At 37.1% G+C, this 18,229-nt stretch overlaps 1 long non-coding RNA gene across 1 annotated transcript; it reads left to right on the top strand.

Annotated features, from left to right (window-relative positions):
* Nucleotides 1-287: 287 nt before the first annotated feature.
* Nucleotides 288-11,006, top strand: LOC131504323 (uncharacterized). Its single transcript, XR_009257918.1, has 2 exons — nucleotides 288-404; nucleotides 10,527-11,006. It is a non-coding gene; the product is annotated as an uncharacterized LOC131504323 (long non-coding RNA).
* Nucleotides 11,007-18,229: the final 7,223 nt, after the last annotated feature.

Here is an 18,229-nt window from a genome sequence, read left to right as displayed (position 1 = left end):
TGGATTCCATCATATACCTACAAGGCTAAAGCCTAAAAATTCCTGTGCTGAACTTCAATTACTATTTGAGAGCCATAGACTCGTCATTTGAGTGCTTCTTGGCACTGTATAACATAGTGTGGTAGTTTTAAAACATGCCCACAAATTCTTTGATGCTCCTCTTTTTAAGAGGTTGAGACTAATTTCCCTCCCTGACTTCTCATTTCTAGTGAGTGGAATATAGTAGAAGGGATGGTTTGTGACCTCTGAGAGTAGATCATAAAAAGCACTATGACCTCGTGTTACTCTTAGATGCTGGGTCTGGACCAAGTTGGTTACCATGCTATGAGGAAAGGCCCATGTGGCAAGGAATTTGGCCTCCTGCCGCAAGCCAATTAGGAACTGAGGCCTTCTGCAATAACGAAGTAAGTGAAGCATTTGGAAATGGATCTTCCTTCTACAACCAACCTTCATATAAGCTCCCACTTATATGTGGCTCCCACTAAGTCTGACAGCAACAAAATGAGACATTCTAAGCCAGAACTACCCAGCTAAACCACTCCCAGATTTCTGGACTCCCAATCTGTGAGATAATAATTGTGTATTATCTTAAGCCACTAAATTTTGGATTAATTTTTTACACAGTAATAGATAAGTACTACAAGTATTAACAGATTTAATTGCATATTAAATAACAGTCATGATGAAGGGTTTTGGGTGTGTGCTTTTGTGGTTTGTTTTCTGTTTTTTCTTGTTTTTGTTTGCTTGCTGGTTTGCTTTTGTAAAGAAACATTATCTGTCTTGGGGAAGGGAATGCCTAACTTTAAATGTTCGTGGAACAGAAAAATAAGAAGTCGATTATTTGAAGTGATTATTTTGTTTTCTTACTCATAACCCATTCACTTATTTAGTCTCCAACATACATATTGCCATGTTTGCCCTAACCCTTCCACTTTGTTCCCAGATTGCTATCATGAAGGGCACAACTGGCTGATAAACAGCTATGTTTGGGATGGGGGCAGATGAGACGCAGAAGTGGGGGTAAATCTCAAGTGAGAGAGTTCAAAGGAGATGCAAATAGGAAAGTGGGTGTTGTTCACTGTGTGTTATTTCTTGATTAAACCACGTAAAATTGCTGCTTTTGTAGGTCACAGTTGGTTGAAAACTGGCAATTTCATTTGATATAATATGTACAATATATATTTGGTTTTATATATAATATGTATATATTAAACACCAATCCTTATTGCCTCTATGGCAAAAAAATTTTTTTTTTCAGTTAAATAGAGTAGCCAAAACAAAACAAGAAGGAAAAATGAAAGACAAGAAGAGAAAAAGGAAGAGAGGGGGAAGGAAGGAAAAAAGGAAGGAAGGAAGGGAGAAAGAAGGAAGGAAGGAGGGAAGGAAAGAAGGAAAGAAGGAAGGAAGGGAGAGAAGGGAGAAGGGAGAAAGACTTTTGGTTAGTTACTTTCATGCAAGTGGTATGATTTGAGGATTCTGCTTGTGTTCTGCCTTTGTCAATCACTGCATAACCTTGTGCGAGTCACTGAATCCTCACAATCTCAATTTTCTCATCCATTTCATGGGTGTAATAGCAACACCTACCACAAAGTTTGTTTTGAGGGTCAAATGAAATACTGTATGAAGAGAACTTTATGAAGTGCTATTCATTCCAAACACACTGTGGATATGGGACTTGGTACTCCAATCCTCAGATCCGGACCAGATACATGGGTTGTGCCTTTTTGTATACTGAAACAATGTTTGGGATCTTTGCAATAAGCAAAATAGATTATATTTTCTAGGTGTTATGAGCTCAGAAGTATCTCCCAAAATCCATATGTTGAAATCTTACCCACCCCTTAACTCAGAATGTGACTATACTTGGAGATAGGGCTTTTAAAGAGGTAAATAAATTAAAATGAGATCATGAGGGTAGACCTTAATCCAATATGATTTATGTCCTTGTTAGAAGAGATTAGGAAACAGATACACACAGAACACAGAACATGTGAATACACAGGGAGAAGATGGCCATCAAGCCAAGAAGAGAGGTCTTGGAAGAAATCAACCTTACTAACAGTTTGATCTCAGACTTTTAGACTCTGGAACTGTGAGAAAATAAATTTATTTTGTTTAAACCACACAGCCTCAGCAAGCTAATACACTAGATAACACCCACCAGGGTGTTAGAGTGGGATCGCATATGCTATTTGAGATTCAATCATCATTTAGCTATATAGATTTAGGACTGGCTGGTATCTGAGTAGCAGTTTTGTTGTATGAAAAGATTATTAGATTTTCTGAAGGGGTTTTTTAAGAACTATAACCAGTTGTATAATCTTAAAAAAATTTCTATATAGCTATAGAAAAGTTGAAAGAATTATTCAAATGTAAGTTATTTTGGAAGTTTTTTTCCCCTCACTCGGGAAATTTTAAAATTTTTTCACAAGGAAAGTAATATACACAGAAAAAAACTACTTTATTTGAATATGGCTTAACTGTGGCAAATTTAAATTCTAGAGTGATTTTCCTTGTGGGTGCAAATGGAATGCTAATTAATGTTAATATTTAGTCTTGCAGAAACATAATTAGAGAGGTAAATCTGTTACATTTTTCTCTCAAACCAAATAATGCACCCCATTAGAAATATTTAAGGACAATCAGAAATTTGGCTTCACTTTGCTACATCTACTCATTATTAGTGCAAAACATTGAGAGGGGACTAGACATTATTGCTACTTTTGTAATATTATTGAGTTCTTAAGGTATATGAATATCACTGGAAAAATCCATATAATATTTTCAAGGAAAAATTAATATAATTGTGTTGCACCAATGTATTTTGTTGTTGCCAGAGATCCCTACAATGTTATTCTACATTTTATTACCATTTTATATATTGTTTTAATACCTTATTCCATATTAATTGATTTGCATTATTGTCCCTCTGTGCCTCAGGCAGTGCATAAATATAAACTCACCCTCCTTAAGATAATAACTGCACTGACTACTGATTACAGCTTCTATTGAAAACTTCACAAAAATATTAAAATCTTCCATAACACAATAGCCTTGTGTGCCCTAGGGTACTGTCATAATGTATTGTGTTTAATTTCAGGGAATGTTTGAGTAAATTGTCTTTTCATCAACCCATAGTAACTTAGCTGGTAGTTATATATGCTGCATTTTCTCTTTTTTTTAGTTTATTTATTTATTTTGAGAGAGAGAGAGAGAGAGAGAGCGAGCAAGGGAGGGACAGAGAGAGGGAGAGAGAGAATCCCAAGCAGACTCTACACTGTCAGCACAGACCCCAATGCAGGCCTCAAACTCATGAATGGTGACATCATGACCTGAGCTGAAATCAAGAGTTGGATGCTTAACCAGCTGAGCCACCCAGGTGCCCCTATTCTGTATCTTTTGAGAGAGAGAGAGAGAGAGAGAGAGAGAGAGAGAGAGAGAGAGAACATTAACATACAAAAAGTTTCTTCTTTGTCAAGCTCTAATCTTGATTTTGTTTTAAGGTATGTTTATTTTTGAGAGAGAGAGAGACAGAGTGCAAGCAGGGGAAGGGCAGAGAAAGAGGGAGACACAGAATCTGACACAGGGTCCAGGCTCTGAGTTGTCAGCACAGAGTCTGACGCAGGGCTCAAACTCACAAACTACGAGATCAAGACCTGAACTGAAGTCGGTTGCTTAACCGACTGAGCCACCCAGGTGCCCCTCTTTCTCCTCTTCTTGTGTGTTCCATCACTGTCTCATTTCTAACCATACCATGGTGGTATGTCACCTTGATTTGAGATGCTTAAAAGTTTTATGACTTTTCTTACATTTTTATGATGGGTTTCATACAGAAACTCTCTGAGAAGATCTGCTTTCCACCAACATTTTAATTCATACCTAACTGGTAATGGGTCTTATGAAGCAGTAACTGTCTTTCTCCCTTATGCTCTGAGTGCATGCTGTGATGTTCACCTCTGGCTGAGATGCAATCCATATATTATCTATGTAGCTATACTCTCTCTGGCAAGTAAATGAAGGATTTTATTTTCCACCTTTTAACAGGAAAACCAATTCTTCATTAGGAATTGAGCTGAAAACATTTCCTTGTTGCTGATGTTTAGTTAAGTAAGGTGTTGTAGAGAAATTTTATGACCACTCTTATGTAAGTTTCATTTTCCTAATATTCTAAAATCTTTTCAATGAAGTATGTTCCATTGTCTTTTATTATCTAGTATTGTTGTTGAAAAACAAGTGTAACCCCACTTCTCACTTCTCTGTAGGTAGTTGATTTTATTCTTTTAAGTTTTTAGAATCTTCTCATTATTCCTGATTTGAAAAAAAAATTAGAATTATATGCCTAAGTGTGGGTCTTTTTAATTTATACTGCTTGACACTTAAAAAAATTTAATGTTTATTTATTTATTTTTTTAGAGAGTGAGAGCAAGAGGGAGAAAGTATGGGGGAGGGGCAGAGAGAGAGAGGGGGAGAAAGAGAATCTCAAGCAGGCTCTAGCCTCCACACTGTCAGCGCAAAGCCCAATGTAGAGCTTGATCCCACAAACTGTGAGATCATGATCTGAGCCAAAATCAAGAGCTGGATGCATAACTGACTGAGTCACCCAGACACCCTTGCTTGATACTTTTAATCTTAAAATTTGTGGTTTTTCTTAACTGCGGTAAATACTCATATTATTTATTTGATTAATGTCTCCCATGTCTTTCACTGAAAATACTTTTAATGTGTATTTAACCTCTTTATTTGATTTTCCATGTCTCATCACTCTCTTTTGTATTTTTTATATTTTGAGGTCTACATTCTTGGAGATATTCTTCTATCTCATTCAGTATCCTTGTACTTTAGAAACATCATACCGTAACAAGGAGGTGTATAAGTTATTATACCCCTTTTGTCCTCATATACATTGAAAATTAGATATTGTAACTTTCACAAGTAACATCAATTTGTCATCACTAAATTTTAAGTAATTGCTTATCACAATTATATAATCTCACAGTTAGAATGGGCCAAGATCCAATATCAGGGCAGTAAAATAATCTAGAATTTAATGAATGATTGCTAAGCACATGTAAGTAGGCTAATTTAAAATGTTAGAAACTTACGATGAAATATGGACAATTTAAATTCACAGTTGAGGTCATAAAAAGCAGAACTGAAGCTATAGAAAGGCAGTTCAGTGACTGAGAGAAAAATTTCCTTGTTCTTCTAGAATACAGAAATAAAAAAAGGTTAGAAATATGTATGTGGAATAGAAAATGGAGATGTACAATACACATCACTGTAGATTTTTTTTTTTCAAAGGAGAAGTAGATTCAAGTCGAGGCCCCAGATTTCTTATTAGATGTAGTTCTTCCCAGGAGCTGGTATGGAAATAAGGCCAATGCCACTACTTCTTGGAAAAAGGTCCAGCCAGCCATTACCATGTATGTTTCCTTTCATTGTCAACTTACAGGATGTTTTTCCAAAGTCACAGCTGGTTAAATGAGGTGGACTCTGGGATTGCTTGTGACTGCCCAGTAGAGGAAAGCCTAGGGAGAGCAGTCTTGGACAGTACACTCTAGATGTTGAAGTCAGTATGTTTTTCTTTTCTCTCTGATGTGTGTGTTCTGGATTTCTTTTTCCTTGCTGTTGGGATGGTGAGATGCAAGAACTTGGGGAAGACAGAGGAGGCCATTGACTTGTTGGGTCCCTACACTATCATAGGGAAAAAATTTAATTCTTTGAAGAACTAGAACTATATAGGAATAGAGGCCTAAATTTAAGACAATAGTAGAGTGTTTCTTTGCCAGTACTGTTTCCCCTGAACACTCCATCTCTCCTTCATGAAATTGGTAAGGGTGTAGTCACTGTTTATTTAGGATCCTGGTTCCTTTAAGGACTCTTTCTCTCTTAATAACTATCATTTACTTTTTACATACTATTTAATACAGAATGGATAAAGCAGACCATACTGCCATACAAACAGGGGTTGATATTAGATTGGTTAAGTGCTCACTCAAGAGACCAAGTTTCTCTGGAAATAGGGCAGACCTTTCAGACACTTTTCATTAAAATGGTAGATCAGATTCTATAAATATGGAATTTGGGGCTTTTGAATTTGTGATTACTTCATTTTGTTTTTCCTTCATCTTTAAGAAGAAACCACATTCCTTAGGTAGCAAAGTTTTATTCTTCTTTATCTGCTTATTTGGAAATTCATAAATTCTATTACTTCTTCCCTCTGGATCTCTGGTATGCACAGCCACCAGCAGGGGTTATTTAATGTCCACCCACAACCCTAAATAGGGAAATAAGGCAGAATGTCTTCTTAGGTGTCCCTCATCCAAGCCTCACAGATCACAAGTGGTTGGCTCTTTTGCTCTTATAAATTCCATAAATGAGGATTATCAAATATTTAAACCAGAGCCAATCTTAGAGCATAAGGAAGGTATGCATCAGAGAAATGATGAATAAGCTACATTGTCTGGAAAGAAAGTATGACTATGATGTCCTGTTTGGCCCCAAAGAAGATATAGAAATTGGTGAATTAATATGGGAAGGAATCTGAAACAAGATAAAAAAGAAAAATCCTAAGACAGCCCAGTGTAGTGCCATCTACTTCTGCTTGACACTAACTCCCTTCCCCTAAAAATTTGGAACAGAAAGCTTATTATTACATCTATTTTGTAAGTTAAGGGAATGAATCTTAGAGTAACTTGCCTAATGTCACACATGTAGTATCGGAGTTGGTATTGTTAATAACAAGGCCCATGTACTTTTTTCTCTAGCCTGACATCTCCCAATTAAAATGCAATGTGATATGTGTCGGGATATTCAGGTAAGTTTAGGGGAGTATGGTTTTAAGTAGACCGAGGAGGGTAAGTTATGAAACAGCTACCAAGGTCAGTGGCCTATAAATTAATTAAACACTCAAAACATATTTGTGCTTCCTAGAGTAGTGATTGCCTCAGACACACTAGCTAGAAGTGATGTGTGTAATTGAAAGAGCCTTTGTGGTATGATACTCAGCAAAGAAAATCATGCAATCAAGAGACTCTTAATTCCCCATTTTAGCGAGTTACACAGAGATACACGCTTCTGATGCAATGTTTCCATCCATGGAATTACAGGAAATTAAGGAGGAGGAAAAGGATATAAAGTGGCTGCAGCACAGGATGACACAGCATAACTCTCACGCATGAAAAAAAAAAGTGCCTTTTGGATAAATAAAGTATCTGGCCTTTATGCACTTTAAGGTATATGTGCATATAAGTATATGCACTTTAAGGTTTGTTCGGTTTTGTTTTTAATCAAATGCTCCCAGATCCAGCAGGAAATTGTAGAAGGGACAATGCGAGCCCAGCTGCTACCTCTGGAGAGCAAAGACTGATGTCGCCTGCAGCTGGGAAACCTCATAGCTGATAGGTCAAGATTGCAAACGGATAAATTCTGTCCTGATCCCACTCCCACAGGATTTCAATTCATTGAGCTTTTAGTTTGTTACTGACCCAAATAAAATGTGCGAGACTCTCTTATTTTTTTTTTTTCCTTTGCTTTTTTATTTCCCTGTCCTTCTTTTGTTTCTGTGAATCATGTATTCACGGGGAAGCTGGATGATATGAAATTCACACACACCGACATGTAATTCTTTCGTTCCACAACAACCTAATACATAAAGGTTTACTTCATCTTCCTATTGGGGTCACCCATCTGGCTATCCCGGAGAGAGAAAAGCAGTTTGAACAAAAAGACTCTTTTTGGTCTGAGCAAATCCACACCATCAAGAGAAAGCAGGCAGGATTAGATGTAACTGACAATGCAGCCTCCCCGTTTCATCTTTCCCCCACTTCTCAGTAAGCCAATTCATCCATCCAGGTGTGGACCGCTGATGTGAATCCTCACTGATCTATAGCTCTTTTCTAGTACATAACAAGAAGGTGTTTATAAATTCGTTTCCTTCCTTGAGACACAAACACTGTCAGCTATTGTCTGCTGTCCTTGATTGTGGAGAGTCTTCCTCCCCTTTAATTTGCCACCCATTGTGCTTGTTTAGCTCCTTAGTTTAGTTTTCTCTTTATCAGATTCTGTTATGTTTCCACAACTCCCACTTCATCTCCCATTTCCTTTTAAACAAATACCTAAGTGAAAATAACCATCTTTGTTTCTGTAGAATATAATGGATACATTCATAGGACTAAATAATAGATGAGCACGAGATCTCTAGTTTAGAAGTCTCTTTAAGAATGATCTATACCATAAGCACAGTCCATAAGAATGCTTTTTATAAATATTGGTTGAAAGAAATAAATGAAGCAGATAAAAACTCAGTTTTTATTATTCCTTTCTGTCAATCAGTCCTCTCTGTCTTCCAAATTTAACCCCTTCCAAATACTATTCAGGCAAAACCTACACAGCTGTTCCTTTTTTTACTTGGCATCCCTTGATATCCAACTTAGTGGAGAAAGGACATTAATATTTATCAAGCCCTTACCAATGTCAGACACCATATTAAGTAGATTTTTGCATGCTATATGTAAATCTTCATAAAGAGTCCCTTTCCAAAGATGACTCAGAATGGTTAAGGTAAGATTTCTTCACTCAAAATGTAGAAAAGTCACGAATTTATTGCTTCAACCAGAGCAACAAAAAGGATGAACTATAAAATTTATATCATTTTTTAACAACCAAAAGGGAGGTAAAGTACACAAAAAAATTAATGGAACTAAATTTCAGAACTTCATAAGCTCCTCCTAAGAGAGAAGAAATTGCCTATTATGTTCATCTCAGGAAACACAATGGGAGAAGATGTTAAGTCCAACATAGTGTGATTTACAGGGTAAGGAGAAAATAGCCAAACTTCTAAAGGCCACATATAGTTTGGCATAGCAGATTAGAACCTTGAGGAGCTCCAGATACAGAGAGAGTCTGTACCCATCTGTCAATTCTTTCTCATGAGATCTTCACCAGTATACAGGGCAAAGGCTGAAAAAAGTAACATCAGGGTCTAAAGAAATCCCACCAAGTTCATGGAGCCTTCACTGAAAGCATAGCAGAGCTCACTAAAGGCTGAAGAACAGAAGGAGGACAGAGAGATCTCTGGACTACTAAAAGGTGGGGTAGAGTGCAGAGAAAGCCTTTTGGTGACTTAAAAACATGACTGTCAAGCCCTAAGACATCTCAAGATTTTTATTGGTGCTTAAATCCCAAGTACTACTTGAGGGAGAATTCTAATTGGGTCATCAAATTATTTGGAACCAGTGGTGGCTTGTAATTTACCCAAAGTGTAACCTCTCCCAGAACTCAGTTCAATCATGGATTACAGGAAGGAGCATACCCTTCAATTGGGGTAAATATCATTTATTCAGTCTCTACTATTGTTTGCTTATTGTACCAATATCTCAAATATAAATTACAAGACATGCAAAGAAGCACAAAAAGGTGAACCATTCTCAAAACAAAGAATGGTCAATAGAAGCAGACCCAAAGATATTCCAGAGATTAGAAACAACAGACAACAACTTTAAAATAACTACTATAAATATGTTCATGTGTTAAGTGGAAAAGGTGAACAATAAGCATGAATACATAGAGAATTTTAGCAAAAAAAATTAACAATGCAAAATAATAAATGAAAATTCTACAACTGAAAAATACAATATTGAAAATGAAAATCATTACATGGGCTTAAGAGCAGAAAGGACAATTCAAAAGAAAAAAAACACGGTTAACTACAAAAATCATAGTTTCTACCTCTGTCAGAAAGTTAAGGTACAGGGCCACCTGGGTCGCTCAGTCGGTTAAGTGTCCGACTTCGGCTCAGGTCATGATCTCGCGGTCTGTGGGTTCGAGCCCCGTGTCGGGCTCTGTGCTGACAGCTCAGAGCCTGGAGCCTGTTTCAGATTCTGTGTCTCCCTCTTTCTCTGACCCTCCCCTGTTCATGCTCTCTCTCTCTCTGTCTCAAAAATAAATAAATGTTAAAAAAAATTAAAAAAAAAGAAAGTTAAGGTACAAAAAATTAAATGAACTACATTTCAACACTCCATAAACTCTTCCTAGTAGAGAAGGAATGTTCTGCTCTTCCCACCACTCTATAGGCAAAAAGTAAAGCAGAATGGTTAGGGTGTTTCCCAGAGGTTAGAGTTATTAAATAGAAACTCTGAGATTTTTATTTAGGTCATCCCGACACCAAAGCATAGGCCTTTTCTATTATAAAGCTCTGTATCTCAAATTATACTTGCTTTTCTTATTATAGTGCTTTTATTCAGTTGCTCCCTACCAGATGTCTCCTAATCCAGATCACAAAACGCCTATGTGTCCTCTAAATCAGTTCCATTTTCTGTAATCCCAAATTGAGGTATCTGCATACAAAAAATTGCTACCATTATCAAAACTAAATGAGGTCTACACTAAATCCCAATTTAGATGGAATTGTTGATAGATACATATATAGATATAGACACAGACGTTATTTAGAGCCTTAAAGTGATACTTGAGCTGGATTTCCAACTAGTCTTTTTAATCATAGGCCCTTTCATTTTCCCTCCTAGACTCCAACACTTACTATTCTCTTGGACCTCTTTGATGTGATAGAAGAGGAGTCTCAAAATCAAATGTCTTCTGTGGCCAGGAAGATGAACTAAATGTACTAAGCAAAATCATCTGAGTAATCAGGCAATAGAGAGAATGAAAAATGCAAAAATGCAAAGAGCTATAAAGTGATACCATGCCAAAATGTATTCACATTCAAATGTATTTTTAACTGTCTCTGGATCAAGTTTTCAGCCAGATCTGTTCCTTACATTAACAGTTTGGTTTACAGAAGAGAGCACGGTGGTTAAAATCTACTGTGACAGTCAAAACAGACTCCAAGCTCCAGCTCTGCCACTTGCTGACTTTAGTAACACAGGCCTTGTCATACGTGCATTAATGTGAGCCTTAGACCCCTTTCTAATCAGAGGGTAATAATAGCAGCACTTCTGCATAGGTCATAATAAAGACCAAATAACTGGGTAACCTGTGTAAATTGATTTGAACAATGCCTGATGCACAGTGATTTCTCAATAAATATTAGCTATTATTAGTATTAATGAATCTTAACTAAGTTTTCCAAAGAGGACTTACAATTTAGTGTTCAAATTTATTCTTAATAGGATCTAGAAAGGTTTATTTCAAATTAAATGTTTACTGGGATATTAGTATTACAATCTGTGCTTGCAGTTAATCATACAAGGATAATATATGTGATCATGTATTAAGTACAATGTATTATACGTTAGCAATAGTAACTTCCTGATGACTGATGGCTAGTCCGTTATTCCATAATGGCATCTATATATTTTCCATCATATTCACAGAGTGCCTGTGATTTCTTTATTTTCAGAATTACTTTCCCTTCAAAGTGTGCTGCTCTGGATATATTTCCCTGGAAAGTCATTTTAAAAATATTTGATGATTCTGCAGACCCCTCTTTATTAAAAAAAAAAAAACTATAAATATTCAACTCTGAATGTAAATAAACATTTAAATGCAATGATGGCAAAGTTTCTTCTGGAAGTGACCGTTGAAATGAAAATGATGCAGGATTATGGTTCATTTTATATGTTATTTTATCTATTTGCCATGTTAATAAATTTCTGTTGACAGGATAAACCTGTTGGCTGCTGTTTCTTTTGCTAACAGCCTATTTATATGCACCATATAAATGTTTTATGGGTAGATTTCCCATCATAATTTGACTTAGAGCAAAATAAAGATATTACATTGCTGAAGGACATCTTCTATGGTCACAGTCTCTTGATGACTTTTAAAAGAAGGAATTTAATTTCTCAAAACATCATAAAATGGTATTTCTTTCCCTGAAATATCTGTTGATCATTTGTACAGCAATTTCTCTATGCAAACCTTTCATATGAATATTTTATATAGCCTCATCATAATATTAATATGATATTATTAATTTATAATATTAATTTATTCAATAAATATTTATTAATGAACCACTCTATGCCAGACCCTGAGGATACAATGGTAAACAACACCGTCATGGTCTCTGACTGTGAAGTGTGCTATCTAATGGGGAAGGCATTCATTAAAAAAAAAAAAAGAATTACGCCAAATATGATTTAATTATTTTCAATTATAATAAATATTACAAAGCAAAAGCAATTTTCATTCATTGCATTTATTCATTTACCAAACACATATTGAAAACCATGTTATATCATCAGGAAACATGCTGGGTGGAAAAAAAAAAAAAAGATGAATATCACAGTCCCTCTATCAAGAAGTCTAACTTAGTCTAGAAGAGATAAATATATACACAGTAAAAGATGATAAAGGACATAATAGAGACTTACAGGTAGTAACACAGAGACATAGAGGAGAGACTGAGACTCTGACTGGGCAGGTATAGTGTAGGCTTTCCACAGGAGGCAATGTTTTAGGTGGGTTTGGACAAATAAACAGAATATAGCAAAAGACAAGGTGTGAAAAGAGAATCCAGGTAGAGGATTCTTTCTTTCTTGCTTGCTTGCTTGCTTTCTTTCTTTCTTTCTTTCTTTCTTTCTTTCTCTCTCTTTCTTTCTTTTGTAAAAAGGGCATTGATGTAAAAAGAATCATGTATTTGTAAAAAGCTTATTGTTCCCATCACTTAACATATGTAAAAACTGTTGTATGAAATGCAGACGTGAAAATAAGTGTTCCTTGCTCTTTTGGATTTTTAAAACCTAGAAGTTGCAAGAAAAAAATACAAATAAGTAAATGGTATAAAATGTCTGATCATTGTACTAGAATTCCATGCCAAATCTATAATGTGATTTCAAACACTGAGTGATATTTTTTAATCTGGGGAAATTAACATATTAAAAATCATTAAAACAATGTGAGGAAAAGAGCAAGAGGGGAGACAGACCTAGTCAAATATTTAAAAATAAGTACTTAACACTTCTGTAATTTAACTGGTTTGGAATTAGTGAATGAATAAACAACCACAGGTCCATGAATATATGTAAATTTAGCAATGGAAGAAATTGTACATCCACTCAGTGGAAGAAAGTGATTTTTTTAACAAAGGATGCTAGGAAAAAAATAAACATCTTTAGATTCTTCCACCATAATTATTCTTCCCTTCCTTCTGGACTTCCCAAGAACTCTGCTCAAGGCAACTCCTCTCCACCATCAGTGGGTTGGGCAGGAAGAACTGGGTTTAGCTCTGCCCATTTCTCTCTCCCTCCCCACCCAGGACTGGCTTGTCTGCAGAGAGCATGCCTCTGGTCTACACTCAATACACAGTGAACTTGTACTAAACACTATGTCCCTCCAGCAGGCATATGCTGTCTGGCGAGGCTTTCTGGGATAAGGTTTTCTGATTTGAGGCAATGTGGGAAGGTGGTGTGGTGTTCAGTGGTAGAAAACCCACTGTGGTCTCATAAATAAGCAGTGTTTTGGTACATGGGCCAAATCTCTGAAAGATCAACAAGGCTTGGCATTTAGCTTTAAAAAGAAAAAAAGGCAGACTTCTAGTCTAGTTAGAGTGGGTGTCTTCAAGCTTTGCTGTTGCTTGACTAAGTGTAGACTATTTGGGTTTCTGACCCTAGTAGGTGGTGCTGGAATGTAGCTCACTATATTCTTTACAGGTGTACCCATGGCTGTTAATGGCGACAGCCTGAGCCAATAGCTTTAAGACATAAACATTAAGCACCTGAGCCACGCAGGCTTCTGACCTTGGTGCCTTTAGAGGTTACCCCAGAGGTAAGTGGCCTTAACCAAACAGAAGGAAGGCTTCACAGGCCTTGGATGTTGCAGCTTGATTCTGAGATACGTGAGGACAGCTTGGCCTGGCGTTGCAGGGTAGGCTGATTTGGGATTCAACTGTTTTCATGGATTGATAGGCAGCATAATATTTGCTACTTTTAACTGCAAACTGGCAGATATCCCTGTGAACCAGTGAATTTCTGGCTTTAAATTGCTAGTGCTGGGCCTAGAGAGGCAATGTTAGAAAACTGCTCAGATCCTATTCTGCATCTGTGGCCCTGTGCAGGGAAAAATCTTGGGTCTATGCGACTGGTTTAGAGGCTCCAGAGTCACGTCTTGCTCTGTGGTCTCTAATTGGTCTGGATTCTTTAATTATGTCAGCTCTCACCATGGCTTTAGGTTTCTCAATTCCAATTTTTATATAACCTAGTGGAGCCTGGGGTAGAGGTATTGGGCCTTCTCAGCCCTTGGGGATACAAGCTTCAGAAGCATTCGTAGCAGCTACAGTTCAAGGATCCATGGAGGGGATTTCTCCATTTGACCAAATGTAGGAATGAAGAGAAAACCTTCCTAATAGATAATTTTGTAGGTTTAAACAAGTCCATGGCAAAAGGCAGGGTAATGGCCACAATGCCATAGGACCACCAATGCTCACAAGAGATTGTATAGATAGAACTTAGCATCCACACATCTTGATGGTGCCAGAAACTCAGTGTTCAAAGGCAAAATGGAAATTAAAGGATTTTGCACAAAAGAAGACTTTTTTCTAAAAGATGATAACTGCCCAAATGAAACTCTTTCTAGGAGATTTTTCCCAAATAAATTTTAGGTCACTGGTCATTGACTCTGGCAAACACATACAGAATAAGGCTAACATCAGAATTTTCCTTCATCCACCCCCCTTTGCCCAGACACCATCGAGCCTGTGCTGATGTTATGATCACCCTGAAAAAAAGCAGAGAGTGTCACAGTGCTGCCTGGAGATTTCCTTCAGGGACTCCTGGAGTCAGTCATTTTTAAATCTTCAGTGTAGGAGCACAGTTATAAAATCTGATGCATATACTTTGAAATATTTGGGCTTCTTGGGGCACCTGGATAGTTCAGTTGGTTGGATGTCTGACTTCGGCCCAGATCATGATCTCACAGTTTGTGGGTTTGAGCCCCACATCGGGCTGTGTGCTGCCATCTCAGAGCCTGGAGCCTGCTTCAGATTCTGTGTCTCCCTCTGTTTCTGCCCCTCCCCCACTTGCTCGCGCTCTCTCTCTCTCTCTCTCTCTCTCTCTCTCTCTCTCAAATATAAACAAACATTAAAAAAAATTAAAAAAAAAAAGAAATATTTGGGCTTCTTTATACTAAGGTCAGGGACTATATAGTTGCCTCTGAGGCCATGAAATAATCACTCATTCCATTAACTCAGCAGCTGAGGGGACCCCAGCTCCACCCAATGTGGAAAACTTCCCCAGCTGATCCTGAGCAAAATAGGGCACTTTAGAGGATGGATTAAAGACTTTTATTTCTTTGAATATTTTATTCATTCGACAAGAGACTTTTATATCAGACATGGATTTATTTTTGACTTTAACTTTGGACTTAAAAAGATTCCAAGTTCAGAGGTATTTTCTCCCTGGGAATTTGGTAAAATGACAGGGTTTATAGTAGAAATTTTGCAGCGTCTCTGGGATGTTTTCTTTATTATTGGAATATCTTAATTTCATTACCACATTGGATCAGATGGGTAGTTATAATCTGAAATACGACATAAAGAAACGCTTTTTGGCTTTGAGCACAGCATTACCTTGGGTTCAGAGTAATAATGTCAACTAGTGACTCATTTTAGAGTCATTCTGGACAAAACCTCTACTGCCCACCAGAAAGATTAAGGGAAGGACAGTGGTTACATGCAGGGGAATGGTTATATGATGATGAAAGTATAAGAAAGGAGAAATATATTTTTCCTGTACCCTTCTAAGTGCATAGCTAGGGGCCCTATACTAAAAGACAGATTAACAAGAGAAGAGCATACATATTTATTTAATGTAAGTTTTGTGCAACAGGAGAGACTTCCTAAGGAAATGAAGCCCTGAAGAAAACTGTTTTTATGCTGGTTTGACGAAGAGCGGAGAGTTGTGAAAAAATGTGGTAGGATGAAAAGGGGTCTGAGCTAAGGGTAGTAAACTGGGGAAACAGCAAGGCCTGCCCCTTCCTCTTGGGACCCCTCCATCCTCAGAGATAAGGATGCTCCCTTCCTCCAGGTATAAGGAGGACATCTCTCACACAAGGAGCTTATGACTTGCTTCAGGAGAAGGTCAGAAAAATCTTTCTGGCACCTGCCATTTTCCAGATTCCTTCAGCTTTAGTATTCATTATGCCAAAGTGCCATATTTGGGGGTAGTATGTCCTGAACCCTGTTAAAAGCAAGACTGCCTATAAACTGCTGACTTTCATCTCCCAGGTGCATAGCCACAGCCTGCTTGGCCATAGGCTTAATAGTCAAGTCCAGTGTATTAAGGACACAAAATGCATGTGTGTATTGTACACCTTTCAACTCTTAATTATCTAGTTTCCAAAAAGAAGGATGGTCCCTGAACACTAACAGCTGCTTGCTTCACCCCCTTCATTCCAACCCCCAGAGGGTAACCTGATGTTTTACCTGGTGTTTTTTCTCAATTCAGTGGCTTTCAATTACTTCAACTTCTAAACTGGGGATATTTGGTCTTTTTTTTTTCCTTTACCTCTTGCTCCGCAACAGGATAAGTGGTCTGGGTACTAATGTTCTACTCTGGAGACTCAAAATTTCCCTCCAGTGTTCTCTCCAAAGACTAGATTGGGGAGAAGGAGTCAGCAGGCCCATTTAGGTCTTGTAGTCCCCAAAAGATTTCTCAGTAAGTGCTAGTAGTAACCAGCTATAATAATTCTCTGTTGCCCTAATAACGTAGCCTAACAAATACCCTACAACTCAGTAGCATACAACCACAGCACTTATATTCACAGGTGGCAAAGCAGCTGGGGACGGTGCTGTGCTCCATGTGTCACATTCTAGGCCCAGACAGGAAGTACAGCACATATCTGGGCATATAATTCTCGTTTGAAGATCAGAAGCTCCCAGAGAGGCCATCATAAGAACTGTTTTCTCTTAAGGACTAATTTTGGAACGGGCACACTCTCACTCCCACCAATTGGATGGAACATGGGACAAGTGTCATGGCAACATTTGAGGGTTAAGGAAGTGCTCTCCCCATAGAAGTCTAGGGTGTAGGCAGGGAGTGAATAAGTGTTGAACAATAACATATACTATCTGGAAATATTAAGATAAATTACTGCTTCTGATGCAGTTAATGTGAAGAATAATTCATCAGGAGGCTTGCCTTTTATCTTTCCTATTCTGTCCACAAGAGAAAGATAAATAGATATCTTTTTTAGTTTAAGAAGGTTTAATTTAACTGAAATATGCTAGAAAGAACTAAAACAAATTGTGTACAAATTATACAATCAAATCCAGAAGACACTGTGTGAAATTTTTATCCTTCTAAGTTCTGACAATTCTATCCTTTTTAAGGGCAATTTGTTAGTTTTTTTTAAGTTATAATAAACAGACAAAATATATTAACTATTTTGGTGGTTTCAAGAGTTTTTTGCATCTGTAATCCATTTGATTCTTATATCAATCCTATAAGATGTATGTATATATTTATACATATCATATATACACATATATGATACTAAATTTATATATGCATAGGTCCTTTAAAAATAAAGGACCAAGAATCAATGAAAACCTAAATGATTGATCAAAGCCATACAATTAGGCTTAAACATATCTTTTTGCTCTAATCCTATGTTCTTTTTCTAACTAGAAATCTTTAGGATAAGTAAATAGATTCAATAATATGCACAGGCTATACACATGAAGATAATTTACCATAATATTGGCTTTTGTTACTCACAAGACCTTCCAAAGAATGGAAAGTTTATTCTGACTTTCCAGTTGTGTTTTTTGTCGAGTTTTGGGTGCTGCATTTATTGGCAAATGGATTAATTTTCTGTGGTAGTTTTTCAATGGGAAACATGGAAATAGAAGTTTGCATACCTATACTGATTCTTCTACTGATCTGTATCTTGATTCCTATTTTTACACCCCACCCTCCCCCCTCCCCACTCCTAATTGTATACCTCTATCATCTATGATTGTGTTTCCTGGAAAAATTATGCAGTACCTGGAGTAGTAACTGTCTATTGAAAAAAATTACTCGGCAAGCAGTGGGACTAGAAATGTAATATTTGCAGCTCCAATTTTCACTAAAAGGGAGGTTGTAGAGAAATGAGAGTAGTTTGGTGACAAAGTCAGAAAACTCAGGCAGTAACTGAGTCATTTTAGTGAAATTTGGGAAATGGCAATTTTTTGGAAGTGTGGTTTCCTGTAACATAGAAGTCTCAGTGGTAAATACTGTGAAGATGAGGTGGCAGGATGAATGCCAATGAGTGCCGAGCAGCTACGGAA

Source organism: Neofelis nebulosa, chromosome 2 (genome assembly GCF_028018385.1).
Source record: "Neofelis nebulosa isolate mNeoNeb1 chromosome 2, mNeoNeb1.pri, whole genome shotgun sequence".
NCBI lineage: Eukaryota > Metazoa > Chordata > Mammalia > Carnivora > Felidae > Neofelis > Neofelis nebulosa.
Note: the sequence above shows the minus strand (reverse complement) of the source record. Positions and strands in the feature narration are given on the sequence as shown.